The 16,351-nt window shown below is 34.2% G+C and overlaps 1 pseudogene; it reads left to right on the top strand.

Annotated features, from left to right (window-relative positions):
* Positions 1-9,380: 9,380 nt before the first annotated feature.
* LOC131528404 (GTPase IMAP family member 9-like) lies at positions 9,381-14,942 on the top strand (annotated as a pseudogene).
* Positions 14,943-16,351: the final 1,409 nt, after the last annotated feature.

Raw genomic sequence — 16,351 nt, 5'->3', positions numbered from 1 at the left:
GTCGCACAAAAAGTGTGCAGAGGTACGTATTTCTATGAGACCAGGTTGGTAGTTATCCATATTTTATCCATCCATAACCAAGAGAATTACTAACTTTTAAGATTTTACTATTCTACAATAACATTTACCTTAACATTTACACCCTCGAAGTGAAAAAAACAACTGAACCATTTTGATTTCCCACATCACATCCATGTTAATATTATGTATTATGTGATAGAGTAGGCTCTGCGATAAGGATTGTATTCTTATTGCGCGGGTAAGATATGTTCTTACAAAATAAGAACAAATAAGCAATAGCACAAATAAATACAATAGAATAAAGACACAAATAAAATAAACAGTGCTTTAAGTTTGCAGGTGGGTCATAAATTAATATTTAGCTACGAAATATTATAATATATAGGCCTATAGGCTACATGCAATTTGATTAATCCTTATTATGTCACCCTGTGCCCTGCAGTAAATGCTCCACTGTTTTGGTGTAGCCTATTTTATGGATTTTGATCTTTAGGTTTGGGACAATGCACATTTATAAATATGAATATATTCATCTTTATTTGTATATCGCAATAGCCTACGTTTGTCAAAGCTGCTTCACACAGTTATAAACAGGAAAATAACAGAATCAATCATGCAAACTCAAACTATGGAGACAGTTCAGATTCTGCTGTAAGCAGCTCTGAAAGACTGTGTTCAGCTAACGTCGGTGTAACTATATAAAAGAACGCAAAACAAATCACATCTTCACAACAATTTCCTGAAGTGGCATGCAATGTCTATAAGACAGTCTCCTCTCCTGTGTAAATACGTCATTACACTGAATTAAATTTCTAGGAATGTGGTTGGACACCAGATTATCATGGAAAGAACATATAGACAAGATCATTACAGTGAGTAAATGTAAAAGTATTTTAAATGTAATGAAGTGTATGGCAGGGCAGGAATGGGGAGCAGACAGAGGGGCATTAAAAACAATATACATGTGATAAGATCGGTATTAGGTTATGGAAGCATGGCATATGGGTTAGCTGCAAAATCTCATTTAGTAAAACTAGATAGAATTCAAGCATTGAGAATCTGTGGAGCATGTATCAACGCCAATTGCAATGCTGAAAGTAGAAGTAAATGAAATGCCTTTTGATATTAGAAGACAACAGCTGATGGTCGTGTATGGTCAAACCTCAAGAGTCAGGACGCAGTGCACCCAACAAAAAAGATATTAGAGATGTTTTGGGAACAAGGGTTGAATAAATATAAGAGTTTTGGTTCGGTAGTTGCAGGAATGATAAGTGAGATGAATGAGTATAAATGTACATCAAGAGTCATATATCCACATATTCCTTTGTGGATTATTCCATGTCCAAGTGTAGATCTAACTTTATTGGAGATGAGAGAAAAAGACGGAGATAAGGTAATGGAGGTAGTAAGAGCAAAAGAATATATAAAGATTAAGTATGGAAATAGTAGGCTATTCTTATATTCACAGATGCTTCAGTAAATATCCCAAAGTTATTTGGCTATAATAACTGATCAGATGTCAGTGTATACAGGTGAAATTATGGCTATTCTGCTAGCTTATTAATGTGATTATTAACTGTAGAAAAATGATGAAGAGAGAAAGTTGTTACGAGAAGTAGAGGGAAAAGATTAGAAAATATAGTAAATTCGGATATAGGTCATAATATTGTCTCTGCATTGATTCAATACTTAGAAAGTACAGGTTTAATACATAGAACATAATATGGAATAGGAAATAAGGAATTATATAGGAAATATAAAGGCATGAGTGTGCAAGATGTATGTATGTGGACAGGTATGGATGGTATAAGAGGAAATGCAGAGTTGTGTTAGGTTTATTAATATGAATGTTAGCAGAGATAGGCTGCATGACTATTAAAACTAAAATTATATAATCAAGAACTGGAAAGAGTGAAACATTTTAAGCTTTTAGGGGTATGGTTTGATGAAAGGGTTACATGGGCGGTGCATATCCAGAATATAGTGAACAAATGTAAGAAAATAATTAATACAATGAGGTGCTTAGTTGGTAGTGAATGGGGAGCAGATAGGATGGCATTAAAGGCCATGTATAGTGGATTGGTTAGATCAGTGTTGAATTATGGTTGCGTGGTGTATGGATCAGCAGCAGAAACATCTCTTAGGAAGTTAGATAATATACAGCATCAGGTGTTGAGATTATGTACAGGAGCTATAAAAACTACACCAATTACAGCACTACAGGTTGAAATGGGGAAATGTCATTAGAAATGAGAAGAGAACAATTGTCAGTGAATTATTGGGTTAATTTACAAGGCCATAGTCAAGAGCATCCAACGCTAGTTACTTTAAAGCCCTGTTGGGAAAAAGAGAGGAGGACAATTAAAAGTTTTGGATGGACAGTGATACAGAAAGCAACAGAACTTAAAGTTAATCAGTTTCAGGTTAGTATAACTGTACCGCTGCCAGTAATAAAACCGTGGTTACTTTCAGATGCTACAGTAGATTTTACATTGTTAGAACAGAAAAATAAGGGTAAGGAGTGTAATTTATATAATGTGCAGAAATATATTAATGAGTACTGCAGCTATGTTCAGATCTACAGATGCATCAAAGAGTTTAGACAATAAGACAGGAGTAGCGTTTACCGTTCCTGAGTTTCACTTATCGGTAAAGAAAAGGACTAGTGATGAGTTATCTGTTTATTCAGGAGAAATGATTGCACTGTTATTAGCAACACAGTGGATAGAAGAGATAAGCCCCTTGAAATCAGTTATTTGTTCAGATTCATGTGCATCATTGGTTAGTTTATTATACAGTCATTCGGAAAGTAGACCAGACATTTTAATGGAAATAATACAAACGTTATACAGAATTCAAATGATGGGTATTACAGTGGTATTTTTATGGGTGCCTGCACATATTGGTATCCAAGGAAATGAAACTGCAGATAAAGAAGCAAAAGAGGCAGTAAAAAACAACAACATTGATTTAATTGTTAATCTAAGTAAGAGTGAAATCAAGAGTATTATTAAAAAAAGACTGAAGGAAAGGTGGCAAAAACAATGGGATATAGAGAAAAAAGGTCGATGGTTTTACAGAATTCAAAGGAAAGTGGGAGAGATGAGAAGTGCAGGGAAAAACAGGAGAGAGGAAATAGTAATATCAAGGATGAGATTTGGACACACAAGATTAAATGGTACACTTTATAAAATGGGTAAACATGATACAGGAAGGTGTGAATTTTGTGGGCAAGAAGAATCAGTGGAACATGTTATTTTGTATTGTCAGAAATATGAAACTGAAAGACAGATTAACGTGTAACGTTACGTTAAATGGATGTAAGCTGTCATGTAGGTGTAATCTTCACACGGAGACTTGAACAAGCGGATGTCCGTAGATAAGTCCTCGTCTGTGTAGTGATGCACTGGATGTGTGATGTGCTGGCAATTCTTCTATAATTCGTGATATGTGTTTGGTTACTCGTTGGACACGGAAAAAACCCAACGAACTCCGAAGCAATCACAGCATTAGCCGACCATCTACGTGGAAAACTTCAGTCAGTTTACAGTCTGTATACTTATGTCCCATCCCCTGCTCGAAGGCTTCAATCAACCTCATTTTGATAATTTATGACAACCACTGCAAGTTATCGTCTTCTCTCTACTGTTGCTGCGTTTGATCTCTCATTAATCTCTGAACCAGTGTTGCCAACTAATTTTCAGGGAAAGTTGCTAAAGGAAGGTCGATTTGTTGCTAAATGACGTTGTGATATCATTGCGTGATGACATCATTACATAATCAATTCAATTCAATATTGCTTTATTGGCATGACTGTAAAAAATACAATATTGCCAAAGCTTGAAATATAACATTCAACATTACATAACCACTATGCAAAAATGTCACTACATCAAATCTCAGTCAAAAAAATATATTTTATATATGTTAATTTAGACTGGTTCGTAAAATAATATAAATGCTAATATAATATTAAAATATAATTCTTTTTAAATACAAAATTGAATTATTGTTCAATAATGCAATGAATTAATAAACTTACAGTTATGATGATTAAACTTACAAAACGATTACAATTTAAGTTTTATATTCTTATTAGCTAGTAAACTAAAACTATACATTCTGAACAATTATAGTTTTAAACAGTGTATTAGTAGTTATTTAGTGTGCTCCACTCTAAGTAAAGTCTGTAAAATAGGGCACAATCTATGTTAATATATAGGAATTTTCCTTATTGTTTTTTTTTCCTGCATTTTAAATTAAGCATTGTATTTTGTGTTTTCGAGTTACAGGGTTACAATGGATAACGGATAACAGATAATATCCTGGAAAATTACTATATAATACCTTTTTTTCATTTTTCTTACAGTGTACTAACTGATCAGCAATCGTAGGTACAAGCTAGTAACAAGGTGTATCATATATGAACAATTATTCAATTATTATTGTGATTATTAAATTTAACAATTGCAAACAGCAGCTAACTTGATGTTAAAAGACGTGTGTACTGCTAAGCATCTTTAATTTCCTCTCTTTATGTAATTTAGATGGAAAATGCATGCCTTTTTATTGTTTGAGTCACTTACCAAAAGTTGCTAAAAGTTGCCAAATAAATATTAAAAAATGGTTAAATTTGTTGCTAGGTGCTTTTGGAAGAAGAAGTTGCTAGGGTAGTCTGAAAAGTTGCTAAATTTAGCAACAAAATTGCTAAGTTGGCAACACTGCTCTGAACTCGCGAAACTCTCTCTAACAACGCCTACTCAGCTGACGCAGTAACTAGAATAAACCGATTGCGATAAAACTATTATAATGAAATACATTTAAATTAAGCATGTCCTTTTGCACAGTAACACACTGTACTTTCACCAAATCCAGTTCACACTTCACTGCTCTCCTGCTGGTTATACTACAACACTTATTTTTAAAATGATTGCTTTTGGATCTTTTTAAAGATTTTTTTCGATAACTTCATATTTATTGTACATAATAGTCAATAACTTTACTGTAACTTATTTTTAAAATGATTGCTTTTGGATCTTTTTAAAGATTTTTTTCGATAACTTCATATTTATTGTACATAATAGTCAATAACTTTACTGTAACACACTGTACTTTCACCAAATTCAGTTCACGCATCACAGATCTCCTGCTGGTTATACTACAACACTAATTATGAAAATAATTGCTTTTGGATGATTTTTTATGATTTATTTTAAACATTCAATAGCTTCACTGTTATTAGAAAAATATTTCCCAGTAAGGATCATCAAAAGTGAGACTGAAATTTTCCAAAAATATTCTTAGATCTTCATACAGAATATATATATATATACACTGTAGAGATCATCTGCTTATTGTAAACCACAAACAAGACAGACAGTAAATTGATAAAACACACAAAATACACATTTGCCTCATAAACAGATAGTAGCATTTCTGTTAATCAGCTAATCAGCCCGTGATTGTTCTCAGGTGTTCCTAGTTTCCTCATCTACTCCTCTGTGTGTGTATATTTAAAAAAGAAAAAATATATTTCTGTTTTTCTTTTTTTTCTTTTTTTAAGACGTGAAATCTGCTTCCATGCCGATCAACTAGATGTTTCAAATCATCATTCTCCTTAGTTACTTCTTCCGTGGGTTCTCCTTCTAACTAATATACAGTACATATATACACAGACACACGTATTTCTTTCAGAGCAGACGTTGTAACTTATGTGCTAGATCTGTCCCATGGTCCTATTGTTATCTGAGTTTCAGGTTATTAGGGGTTCAAGCACGCAGTGCTGAAACCCTATTGTAATTGTTAGGATTTTCTTTTTTTTATTATTATTATTATTATTATTATTATTATTATTATTCTGCTGTAAAACTGGTCGTACAGACCAAACCGTAAGGCCTAGAGACTTGAAACTTGGTGAAAAGAGAGTTCAATTTGGGGAGAACCTATCAAAGTCTCAGCCCAATCGGCCAATAGGGGGCGCTACAGTGATCAAAAACACGAAAATGCTCATAACTCCTAAACTGCTTGTCATAAACTTCAAACTTCTACATTTTTGGAATCCTTGCATAAAGACAAATTAATAAATGGTCCAGTTTTTCCGCAAATTTGAATGATGTCCAAAACCTACTTTTGCGAACTAGTCCTAGGTTTTCTGCCCGATCGGAACCAAACCACTGCAGAAATATTCTCTGGCCAGTGAATATTAATAAATATTTAAAAAAGGTTAAATTTCGAGTCACTGTCACAATGGGACGCCAAAACTTTCGAAAGTCGTGGACCAATTTTACGCAAAAATCAACCCTGATCAAGCACAACAACTGAACCAACTAATTAGGATCTGAAGGAGCACTTGATAATTACAGACAGGCGTGTTTGATCAGTGTTGGAACTGAACTCTGCAGGAAGGTAGATCTCCAGGAACAGGGTTGGGGACCCCTGCTCTAGATCAATAATTATCAAAAAAATTTAGAATTTTGTCCTTTGGTTAGCTATAACAAGGTCATTTAGTAAAGGGGCGTGGCCAAATATACCCAAAAGCCTATAAACCCTAAACAAAAACTTCATGAAACTTGGTGAAAACATGTCAGACGACTCTTAACAAGCATACAAAGTTTCATGGAGATCGGACCTTAGGTGGCCAATGTGGCCAAAGGCCTCCAAAACACAATATTTCTGTATAAAATTACCTCAAATTGTAGAACGTTCATATATTCACACAAACACATGATCTTCATATCATATGATAGATCTCCTCATTCTGAGCAACTTTGCCTCTGGGAGTACTATGCTGTGCATCAAATCGTTCACAAATATGTTAAAAACCTACTTTTACGAACTAGTCCTAGGTTTTTTCGCTCAATCCCGATCAAACCACTGCAGTAATATTCTGTGGACTCTCTAGATCAATATTTTTATTTTTTTGTCCTTTGATTATCTGTAACGGGGTCATTTAGAAAAGGGGCGAGGCTACATATACCCAAAAGCCTATAAAACCTAAACGAAAACTCAAAACTAGTGCTGGGCGGTATACCGGTTCATACCGAATACCGGTGTTTATTTTTTTATGATATGAATTTTTAAAATACTGCAATACCGGTGTTATTTAAATAACGTTCGGAACACAACACTGTTTGAGAGGGGTTTCTTTTCACTGTTGCATTGCGGCGAGGACACAGCTGTATGTGTTACTAAGCGTGAAAGTTCTGAAGCTGTAGAACGTGATGACAGAAGAACTCATCCACAATATCCACCACCCGCTGCCACCAGCTCCCGCGTCTCACACACACGAGCGCGACTTTACCACTATATTTAACAACTTTCAGACTCTTTTAGCAGCTTTTTTCCATAGAATATACAAACTGACAAACCTAGCGACTTTTTTGGATAAACCTTAGCTATGGTTCAGTTGGAAGATGTCGCCAGTGCTGCCCCGCGAGCGCGAGGTCTGACTCTCCCGGCGCAGTGTCACCTCTCTCGGCGTCTGTTCTAACTGTTTAGTTTAACGTTAGATGCATGTTGATTTTATCAGACGATGCCGCGATTATAAATGAGTGACTCCTGGTTAACATGTATTAATGAGTCGAGTTTAGTCACTATTTAGTGTGGAATTTTTCTATAATATTCGCTCATCATGACAGTAAAATAGGGCATTCTAAGTCAATCTACTGCAGTTTTTCCTCCCTCAATCAGTAGAAAATGTGGTTAACACCCGGTCATGTATGAAAAAATAAATACCGTCATATACCGTGAAACCGGTATAATTTTGAAAAATACCGTGATATAAATTTTTGGTCATACCGCCCAGCACTACTCAAAACTTGGTGAAAACATGTGATTGATTGACTCTTAACAAGCATGCAGAGATTCATGGAGATTGAACCATAGGTGGCGCTATAACATTTAAAAAGGCCTCAAAAACACAGAATTTCTATAGTAAATTACCTTAAATTGCAATAAAATGTACACTATATCTTCATATCATACGATAGATCATCTCATTCTGGACAACTTTGTCTCTAGGATCACTGCTGTCAATCAAACTGTTCTTTAAGTAATTGAGATTATTTAAAAAATATATACTTTTGTGAACTAGTCCTCAGTTTTTAACTCAAAATAAATAAAATCAGTGCAGTACTATTCTCTAGACTCTCTAGGTCAATAATTATCAAAAAAAAAATGTTGAGCATTTGCATTTAAACAACTGTAAACCGGTCATTTTATAATATGTTCTTTACATAGTGTACCCAAAGCCTATTAGCCTATTATTCCTACAAAAAAGCCCACAACTTATCTCAAAACTGTGTAAAATTATGCATAATTTCATTTTAAACAAGCATGCAAAATTTAAGAGAGATTGGGCAAACAATAACACTATAATAGTTATAAAGATTAAAAACACTGTGTTGTATGAGAAATTGCTATTTATAACCACTAGATGGCAGCGGAAGACCACTAATGGGCTTATTAAACACTAAAACGGTACTGTTCAAAGGTTTTCTTATGGAGATATTATAAAATCACTGTCATAACATTTAAAATCACATTTAATTAAACTTTACCATTTTGTTCATACAGATATGTCAGTTTTTACAATTTTGCCATATTATGATCACAGAGAAACCTGAAAATGACAGCTAAACTCTTAAAAAGAGAAGATTTGCGAAAAGTATTTTCACCTATCATTTATTTCAAATATTTATATCTGCAACAAAATGTGTGTGCATATATGTCTGTGTATGATTTTTTCTGTGTGTGTGTAAGCAGGCTTAATGATTATTAATATGATAGTTTAACCATTTCATTTCTATTTGTGTGTGTGTGTGTGTGTGTGTCTGTGAGCCTATTGTCCATTTTTGATGTGTTACACTGTCAGCTATACATCCTAGACCCTAAAAGCAGGCCTTAAAATGCTTGAACCCCAATAATCACTGCTTGCAGCTATATTTGTTAAAGTTATTGTTAGGTTGTTAAAGTGTTAACTTAAGTGAACTTAATCATTCCAACAAATCCAGTGGAGTTATGCTGGATTTATGCTAAAACATTTTATGTTTTCATCTTTGTTCCTTTGGTGTTGACTTTTTCTTCACTCTGACAGCCATGATGGACAACATACACTTGAATTTCAGCTGTGTAAAGCACAGTACAAGTAAACTCAAACAAACAAACAAAAAAATAAAATATGAAGACAAAATTTGAAAAACAGAACTAATGTAAAAATCCATTTAGTACTCTGTCCACCAATTGGAGTGTCAGGTTTAAAAAATATATATATATATATATATATATATATATATATATTATCAAATCTGTGAGATGTTAGTTACACATGTATTAATTTTGTTTTACAGCACATCTTGAAGATGGCAGAAAATATTGAAGGTTTGAATTTGGTGCTGCTGGGGAAAACAGGAGCAGGAAAAAGTGCTGCAGGAAACACAATACTGGGACGAGCAGCTTTCAAATCAGAGAAAAGTCCTAAATCCGTCACACAAGATGTTGATGTTCAGTCTGGGACTGTCTTTGGGTTTCCAGTCACTGTTTATGACACACCAGGATTCTGTGACACTGAGCTGGAGGAGCACGAGATACAGCTGAAATATCAGAGTATTTTACAGAAATGCAATTCAGAGCTTTATGCTTTTATCCTCGTCATTAAAGCAGACAGATTCACTGAAGAAGAGAGAGAAACTGTGGAGAAGATTGAGAAGCTTTTGGGACAAAACCGCTTGGAAAAAACCTGGCTTCTCTTCACCAGAGGAGATAAACTGGAGGATGAAAACAAGACCATAGAAGAATTCATCAATGATACTGAAGCACTGAAAAACTCGTTCAGAAATATGATCAGAGATACCATGTGTTCAACAACAAGAAGAGAGGACCTACTAAACAAGTTAAAACGCTGATTACAAACATTCTCAAGACATATTTAAATAAAATGGGTAAGCATTTATTATAACAAATTTTACATAAGGATTCATGAGAAATTATTTGTATTGCATTTGTGATAAATTATCACTTGCTTATCTTTTTACAGCAAATGGAGCAACGAAACGTAAGCAGACTGTGGTGAAGAGCCAGAAGCCAGAACACACTCCTGTCTCCAGTCTCTCATCCAGATGGATTGTTCTTCTGGGTAAAAGTGGTGTTGGGAAAAGTGCAGCTGGAAACACAATACTGGGACAGAAGATGTTCAGATCTGTGAGGAGAATGAGATCAGTAACCCGTGAATGTTCAGAAGCACACGCCACTGTTTCAGGCAGATCTGTGTCTGTAGTCGATACTCCTGGATTCTTTGACACAGAGATGAAACATGAAGAGTTATTGGTGGAGATAGCGAGAAGTGTGTATTTATCCAGTCCTGGACCTCACGCTTTTCTCATTGTTCTCAGATTAGATGACCGATTCACTGAAGTTGAGCAGCAGATTCCTCAGATGATTGAGATGTTGTTTGGTGAGGAGGTGTTAAAATACTCCATCATCCTCTTCACTCATGGAGATGACCTAGAAGAAGAACCCATAGAAGCAGTAATTACAGAGAATAATGATTTAAGACATCTAGTTGATCAGTGTGGAGGCAGATTTCATGTCTTCAATAATAAAGAAATGAATAACAGACAGCAGGTGAATGATCTCCTGCAGAAGATTGACACAATGATAGAGCAGAATGGAGGAGGACACTACAGTAATCAGATGTATGAAGATGCTCACAGATTTAGACTAGAAGAGGAAGAGGAGAGAAAACAACAAGAGGAGAAACAGAGACAAGAGGAGATTGAGAGAGTGAGAAAGGAAAAAATTAAAGCAGAGAGATATAGAGATGAAGAGAAGAGAAAATCACAACAGAAAGAAAGTCAGCAATGTGTCTTTTTATGATTACATCTGATTACATGAGGATTTAATGAGCGATAGTGAGAAGAGTTTATCCAACCTTTTCTCAATGTCAGGTCATGGAGATCAGTTAGAAGAGACCATAGAGAACAACAAGAGGAGAAACAAAGACAAGAGGAGATCGAGAGAGTGAGAAAGAAGACAGAGGGAGGGAATCAGAGCAGAGATACACTCTAAATAACGCTTGGTTGTTTTTTCAACCCAAATGCTGGGTTGAGCCTGGGTAAGGGCGTTGGGTTGAAAATTGGTCTTGAACCCAGTGGTGCTGGGTTGGGAATGCGGATGTGAAAGAGAGCGTGCACGTCACATTAACATCGGACGACATCAGTGCGAGAAGCCGACATTTTCTCAGCGTCTTCAGATGGAAGCGAGTGAAAGATGTTTATGGTAAGTAAAGAATCAAAATGTAAAGTCATCATTCATTGTTTGTGTCCGGGAATATTTTGAGATTTCATGGAAGGTGGAAATAGTCCGAAAAGGGCTTATATTGAAAAATACGCAGACGAGGGTTTCGCCTCACAAACAGTCTTAACTGTTTTACTCTTTTACTGAACGGAAGAGATACTTTTAATATAACGCCCGTGAGTGTCTTATGTCATGTTTACAAAAGTAAACATACGTCATACATTTACAATATTTACATTTTTAGGTGTTAATAGAGGGTTATTAACATTTATATATTAATTCTTTATCTTTTCTTTTTTTACGGATAAACTTAATGTAGTTTCCTAAAGGAAACGGTGTTATGGTATAAAGACTAGCCTAATTATTTTGAGGCTAATGAAGTGATAATTTTTAAAATAAATTTTTTGCATGTAATATTTCAGACTTGTTGAGCTTGTGTCTTCATGCCTGCGCGGGAGTTAACCACAGCAGCCTGCTTGTGTGACGAGGCGATTTCTCTGCAGTTTCAGAAGAGAGGGAAAGACGGTTTAAGGTAAGCAAACATCATAATTCCATCTGACCAATTTTTTTTTTTTTTGGACTAAGAGTAAAAGAATGTTTGTTTTTGTAGATGTTGAAAGCTAGAGACATAGGAGCAGTGTTGGGAAGGTTACTTTGGAAATCTAATAGGTTACAGATTACAAGTTACCCTACTTAAAATGTAATAAGTACTGTAACTTTTCAATTACTTTATTAAAGTAATGTAACTGATTACATTTGATTACTTCTCTAAATTTCTAATGTTTTTAACTGTTAATCATTTTCAAACATGTAAATAACCTACAGTAGCACTCAACACTGATTAATGTTAGACTTTTGAAATTCTTCATCACTTGAATTAAGATTATAATATTTTAATTTTAAAGGAGACATTGGATGCAAAATATTCATTTGCATATACATGTGTCTTAGCAGTGTGTGGACACAACCACCCTAAAATGATAAAAATCCATTCACTCCTTTTTTTTTTTTTTTTTTTTTTTTATCCCCAAAAACTTAATCTCAATCATCAAGCCATTTTGATTTGGCCCTCCCACGACTGCTGACATACTGTCCTGTATTAATTTCTAGCGATTATCGCCGATTTGATTGCACAGATACTATTTAAACTAAACTGAGCTAGACAATGACATCTCTGAATTCAGTAATGAAATGCCTTTAACTGAAAATTGAAAATTGAGTGTTTAATCTTATCATTATACATTACTGACACTCTATCCTCCAATTTGATACTGTTAAGTGCTTTGACACAATCTGTATTGTAAAAGCGCTATATAAATAAAGGTGACTTGACTTGACTATTAGCATATTTCCACACTCAGCCAGTTGTACGAAGTCCATCACTTTCTCAGTACTCGAGCAGCTGTAGCGATAACATCTTGTAAGCAATGCAGGTGTTTTGTAGTTGGATGTAGAAAGAATAAGACTCCTAATTTTCTCCCGACATCAGAGCCACTGGGGACACAATGGATTAGTTTTTGATTTTAATGGTAATGCACCACCGAATACACATAAATTAATTTATGTCTGCACAAATCAATTTACTCCTGACTGCTTTCTGAACGAGGGACAAATTCAAGGCAGGTTTTGTTAAGTTAAAACTCAAGGATGGATCAGTACCCATTTTTCGTGATACAGCTGCACCTCCAGAAGTAAGTTTCACACTTTATATTTTTTATGATTATTTGCGAATCGCCTTTGCTCTTCAGAAGAGAGGGCTGGGGTGAGTAGAGCTCATTAGCATATAAAGAGTTATGCACCAAAACGAGACACTGTGAACAGAGCTGTTTTTGACAAGGTAAAAAGGGTGTTTTTCATGACCACTGAGATCATTTCAAGAAGACCCTAAAGAATCACACCAACTTGTGGAAAATGGTCATCCGATGTCCCCTTTGAAGCACAGCCACCACACAATCAGACTTACTTTAATATCATTCAAGGTTAAATACAGATTTAAAATCATAACATGAAATAGTTTTATAGCTATGATAGGAAACACTGGCATCTAACAGTGAATGAATGAATGAACGAGGCATCTATGTAGTGCTTTATATATTGCTGTACACCCAAAGCACTGTGCCTTGGAAAAAAAAAAAAAAAAAGTTCATCTTAAAAAATGCATATGCATAAACCCATATAGGAAAATAAGAGTTGTCAGATAACCATGTTATAAACTCCTGAAACATTAGTGTTTGATATTTTAGATCAGTCACTCCCAATTTATGAAATAAATCAATTAAATCTGTGTGAAAAAAATCAGATGTAACCCCCTTTGTAATCTTTAACATTTTCGTAGGTAACTGTAATTTAATTACATTTTTTTTTCTCAGTAACTGTAACTGATTACATAAGTCTGTTACATGTAACTAGTTACTTCCCAACACTGCACAGAAGAGCATCATTCTTTTGAGATAGATGTGAGTTATTTTTAGATATGTTAGATATATTTTTTTTCTGTTGTCTCCTGCCTGTTTACTTCACATTTTGATTCAACAACAGTATGATTACGTGTTCATATTTTATGTAAACCATTGATGTCTGTGTTTTTCATTGCAGAACTCAAACTAACATTGGAGTTGTCTGATTTGCAGAGTCATCATTCTTGGTCTTCCTTTCTTAAAGGAATAGTTCACACAAAAAATAATTTACTTGCCCTCATGTCATTCCAAACCTATAAGACTTTTGTCTATCTTTAGAACACAAATGAAGCTATTTTTAATTTTCTCTCATAATTTTTTTGTTAATCCATTGAGAGTCTAGATAATCAGTATTTTCAAGCTTCAAAAATACAGAGTTATTGTAGAAGTAATCCAAGCCAGTATTTATACAGACTTGCAATGGAAGACAAAAATTAAGAGAATATTAAATATTTATTTGTGTTCCAAAAATGAGCAGAGTTTGTATGGGTTTGGAACAACATGGGGGAGAATAAATTATGACCATTTTCATTTTTTTGGTGAACTTACCCTTTAAAGAGCAGCCCTCCACATATATGGAAATTTGTGAGGTATGTGAATGTCATGTCTGTTTTAATGTTTCAGTAAAGAAGTAGCTTTCTGAATGCAATATATTTAAACAATATTACATGATGTGGATGCACCTCTATCTGAAAATGGAGAGATTTGAATTAAATGTTTTCTTTTTTCAAATGTTTTCTCTTTTTAGGCCACTGATGAAGAACAGGCGGTGACTGGGATGAATGCTGGTCAAAGAGGAGATTTTTTTTTTTAAACACATACAGTATCTTAGAGGACTTTACTGTGCTAGCAGATGTTTAAGAGTTTTTACCATGAATGCCTCACAGTTCATCAAATACAGTGAAAAGATGAACAGTCAAGTATTTTAAAATTTAAAATTGTTCCTTGTAAATGTTTATGGTAAATTACCAGTACAGTTTTCAAAACAGGTTATGAATATTTTTTTATAGGAACGACTTCTGGACTTAGTTCATGTGAATAGGGTGCACATTTCTGTGAAATTCTGATTAAATATTTTGACCTTTCAGAACAGCTTCCAGTTAATTGTGTTACGTGAAAACATGTTAAAGCAGTATGGTGTGATAAGTTATGAATCGAAAGGAATTGTTCCAGTGCAAGCAAACAAAATAAATATCATGTTCATTTATTTGTGTTTGAAGAAATTTTCTAATTTTAAGCACTAGCTTTAGATGTGTCCAATGACCTTTTGAATTTCATAATTTCTTTGTTAAAACTTTGTGAATTCAAGAATGTAAGACATGAAAAGGCTGTGCTGTAGTTCAGTGGTATACAATTCTGCTGATAATGGATTGACGTCATGCATTTCTGCACCTCTTCTGCACATCACATGCATGATTTCTGATAATTCTAAAGACTTGAAAAAATTAGGGTTGTTTGAGTTTAACTCTGCAGGATGCTGGCTTATGGAGCAGGATTGGGAAAAATCTCTCTATATATATTCTCTAAAATGTGTTTTGTGTTTTGATTTGTGGTGTTGATTTGTCAATGTTGTCATGCAATACATGAATTTAGAAACCTACTATAGAACATATTTACAGAACTGCAGTTGTGTTGCTTTTGGGAGGTTCATGTCATGAGTCATGACAGATTCCTGCAACAACACATTCATCTTTATTAATAAGGATAAAATCCATCCAGAAAATTAACACAACAAGCAGTTTATTAGTATTCATATTTATTATTATTTACAAGAAGTTTGGATCAGGTTTATTTTCTCTTGGAGTTTTCAGATTTGTTACAGTAAAATGTATTTAAAATACAGTTAAATTAATATTCTACAAATATTATTATAAATATACAGTAACATACAGCAAAACACTGATTACATCAATGATTACTGTAAAAGTCACATTTAGATCAGATTCATTCAGAACTGTAGTGATGAAATCATGTACTTTATAAATGTAGTATCTATTTATTCTCATTCATCTTATAAACTGAAAGTATAAGATGAATGTGTATAAATGGATTTTACATTTATATAGTATTGTAATACTGCAACAGTGTCTGACTTAACCATGGCATTCACATTTGTTGATATTACATGACCTTAAATTATTATAATAAATACTAAGGCTAAAAAATAAAATATAACATTATTTAATCAACGGCCTAACGTGATGGAGAATATTCTGTTGGTTAGAGAAACGGTACCGCTGCTTCCTAAAATAGAGAAACACATTCTCAGAAATAGTATAACACACATAAAGATGAACATAACATCAGATTTGTGCATACGTTCTACACACTGTAACTGTGTTTGGTTTCTGTACATTGTGTAAATCTCTCACCTTGTATGTGATTCTTCTGATACTCTTCAGAGACTGGGAAAGAAAAACACAAACATCTGACTTTAGCATTAATGTGCAGCTCAAACAGATCATGGCATGAGTTTGATTCTCTGTGAATTAATGAACTGATTCACGAATCAGTGTTACTTTGAATGTAAACATCATGAAAGCATGTGAGATATTTTAATAAAATAAGGGGATCATAATAGA

This window comes from Onychostoma macrolepis, chromosome 21 (assembly GCF_012432095.1).
Source record: "Onychostoma macrolepis isolate SWU-2019 chromosome 21, ASM1243209v1, whole genome shotgun sequence".
NCBI lineage: Eukaryota > Metazoa > Chordata > Actinopteri > Cypriniformes > Cyprinidae > Onychostoma > Onychostoma macrolepis.
The sequence above is the reverse complement of the archived record's forward strand: the minus strand, read 5'-3'. Positions and strand labels throughout refer to the sequence as shown.